This window comes from Lupinus angustifolius, chromosome LG17 (assembly GCF_001865875.1).
Source record: "Lupinus angustifolius cultivar Tanjil chromosome LG17, LupAngTanjil_v1.0, whole genome shotgun sequence".
Lineage (NCBI taxonomy): Eukaryota > Viridiplantae > Streptophyta > Magnoliopsida > Fabales > Fabaceae > Lupinus > Lupinus angustifolius.
The window spans coordinates 18,707,861-18,711,863 of NC_032025.1; positions in this window are offsets into that span (position 1 = coordinate 18,707,861).

Sequence of the window (4,003 nt, forward strand, 5' to 3'; positions counted from 1 at the left end):
ATTGCACTAGCAACGTTTTGCCTATGTTTTGATGAAGACGAGGAGTTAGTAAAAGCTTGAAGATGACTCAACAATCAACATGCCTAGAACTCAATGGTCATATCTAGACTAGGTTATATCAATAGTTATATTTCTAAGTAGTTTGAGGTGTGTTCCTTAGTTAATGAGTGTGGGTTAGGTTAACTTAGATGCAAGTCTCACAAGCCATTAATATTGACATATCATATTCATGAGGCATATCATCTAGTTTATTATATGTTCATGCATTAATCATACATGTTATATGTGCATATTAGGCATAACATAATTGCTAAAACGTGTATTGATGTAAACCCATTGGGACATAACATCATTGAAGACCCTTTACATGGCTTAGGACGACCTATGACTAGAGCTAAGACCAAAAAGGCCCAAGAAGCACTTCGGCAACTCATGTTTTCTACCATGGAAACAAGTGCAAATGGGACCAAGCATGAAGAGAAGGCTTTAATTTGCACAAGTCTTAATGAAGAGCTCAAGGAAGGCCACGACCTAAGGGAGGATCCACCTTGATCTCTTTAGTTCTTACATTAGTAATTAGGACCATAAATAAGTGGGAAGTTATCTTAAACCCACACTAGTTTAGGATTTTTATCATGTCTTTAAATTGGTTTCATTTTATTACATTTATTTTTAATTAAGGTCCATGTCTTGTAGGAAGGGAGGCACGACCACACTTAGAGATAAAACAAGGAGATAGAACACTTGGATGAAAGCTTGGAGGGAAAAGATGCACGTCCATACTTAGAGATAAAGCAAGGAGATAGGGCGTGGATGAAAAGCTTGGAGGGAAAAGATAGAGCCAAAATCCACACGACTATAAGTAAGGGAGATCTAATCTCCACAAGATAAGGATCTCCTAATCTAAGTTTCAAACAAGCAAATCAAAAGGAGGGTCAAATAATGTCATCAACATGAAGATGATGGAACATATTATTTCAACCATTCATCAAGGCAATCTCAATTCAAATCCACCATCATCATTCGTCCAAACACATGGAGATTAGATTGAGATTAGATATGATTAGTTTATCTTTTCATGCCTTTCGTTTATGTCAATGTAAACCGAATTTCTTTTCCTATATATATGAACCAAATTCACAAGGAATAAAGTACATTGAATTTTATTTTGAATAACCATTGTTAGTGAGTTTTCTCCTAGCTTCTTGGCTGAGTCAAGAACCCTTTTTCTTATCAAGAGTATCATTCTCTTGTGGCAAACTTCACAAGGCTTATCAAACATTCCATTGTTTGTGGCGCCATTCCATTCCCAAACCTTTTCCATATTCTCAAATCCACCATAAACACCAACCCAAACCGTGAGCAAACATTCCCTTTTCCTACAAACCGAAGCCATCCATATACACACAAACAACCATCATTCCAATTCACATCACTACAAACCGTGCATCACTTTCATTCCATTCTACAATCACTTCATCAATTCTCAACAAATTGCAAGCCATTCGAGGCTAATCAAGGCACAAATACTCAAAGCAATCAAATAAGTTCTAACAAAGTGAATCATCAATCAACAAAGAGGACTTTCACAAGAAAAGATCCTATAACAAAGGCAATCCACAAAGAGGTTGTCATCATGTATAGGAGTCAAGCATAACATATAAGTAGTTTACCATTTAATCACGTATTGATATATGCTGGTTAATCGATTAACGTCGTGTCTTAATCGATTAACGTGTCTGTTTTCTTTATTAACTGTTTTCTGTTTTAACTGCGTAACTGACTAATGGTATGTAGAGCCAAATCTATTTTGTATAAGTTCTAGCAAATTGTAGAAATATGTAGGATTGCATATTATTGTTTAGAAACCATTAGAGAGCATATTTTCGTGATTTACTACATTATAGGCAGAAGAGAGATGTATGTGTGAGAAAGAGAGATTAACATGCTTAGTTGATATTGTTCATGGTGTATTGCATGTTGTTTTCATGTGCTTAATCTCACTCATTCTTTCTTGCATATTCATGCATTCTTATTAGAGATTTTAGAGAAATATTATGTGTTATATGTTTTGTATTAACTCACATACATTCATGATGGCTTGTGTTACTTGGGTGTGGGTTAATCTTTGAGTTTTCATTGTTGTATTTTGAGCATTTTAGTGCTTAGTAAAACTCTGTTTTTTGTTTACTGTTTTGTGCTTTGATTTTTGTCTCTTGGTGTCTTACCACCATTGAGATTGAGTGAATCTTCACCAAGGCTAGGAGGTCTTGAATTTAGAGCGAGAATTTTGGTTGGGGCTGGATCGTGAGAAAGGTTTCCTCAAGGGATAGAGATAGTCAAACCAAGGTTAGAGGTTCTTGAAATTCAAGAAAGATGCGTCTAGAGTCTAGTAGAATTGGTGTATGTGACAATACAAAGTTTTCAATATAGTCAAGAGAAATCTCCCAAGATCAGAAGGGGAGGCCTGGATGTAGTTTCCAAGTGGACCCACAAATGAACCAGGATAAAAATCCATTTGTGCAAGTTGTTCTCTCTCAATCTCTTTTATAATTCAAACTTTTTTAATTCTTGTTTGAAGATGATATTTTTAATTGTGCATAAAAATATATGTTGTATTTGTGCTTGTTTGTTGGTAAATAATTGTAAATAATTGTTTGTTGTTATCTGGTAATTTTGTTTCTAACTATCAACTTTTGTTGCACTACTATGACTAGATATGCATGCCATTGGAACTAAAATCGTCACTATTTTGGTTTTTAATTTGCTTACATAAGAATCATATATGTGTCAAATATAGTATGAATACATGTTTAATGGTCCTTGATTATGTTTGGTTATATGTAACTCTTATGTTTGATTGAGCCTGCTATTTGAATGCTATAATATAAATGCTTGATCATTCCATGCTTTATTAGTTCATGTATAACCTTCCATACCATTAAAGCTGTCAAATTACTGTATTATGTGTTTTTAATCGATTAACCTATTGTCTTAATCGATTAAATGGTAATCAATTTGTGCACGTGTTCAATTTTTTCATCAACGGATTGATTAATTACATTCCTAATATTAATTTATTAATTACAGTTTGAGTTCACTTCATATCTCTTCTTACTTTTGACCAAAATTAATTTAGTTTATCTTTTTGATAATATCAAAAGGGGGAGAAAGGTTGCTTTGTTGTTTGATGTGTGCATGTTGTAAATAAAATTTAGCTTCCATTGTCTAGCTATGCGCTTGAACTTTGAAATCAACAACCATGCATTTTATGACCATCTTCAAGCTATGCATCAAAATAAAATTTGTTGTTGAGTTTGTCATCATAAAAAAGGAGGAAATTGAAAGTGCAAAGTGTCAAGATAGCACTTAGCTTGTCTATGTTTTGATGAAGACAAAGGATTTAGTGAAAGCTGAAAGATAACTCAACAAATCAACATGCCAAAGATTCAAGAGCTTCATGTCTAAACTAGAGTCTTAGATATGTGTCTTAGTTATTGAGTCTAGGTTAGGTAAACCTAGATGCAAATGTCACAAGTTCTAAAAACTACCATATCATTTATATGACACATGCCATCTATTTTATTATATGTTCATGCATTAATCATACATGTTACCTATGCATTTTAGGCATAACATAATGGTAAAACATGTATAGTTGATAAGCATAATATATAGGTAGTTTACAAAATATGCTATTTAATCGATTAAGTAAGGCTTTAATCGATTAACGTGAAAACAGTTTTAATGAGTTTCAACGAATAACTAAAAATCAGAATTCAGTTATTCTAAACAGCCCATTAATCGATTAAAAGGGCACTTAATCGATTAATTGGGCATAAAACAAATTTTCTATATAAAATGTGATTTTACACCATGCTTCATACATTCATTTTTTGAATTGCATGTGAGAGATAGTATCATGCTTAGGGATTAAAATGTCATCCATTGCATGTGATTAAACGTGTTCATCATTCTATCTTTTCTTGCATGATTCTTTCAT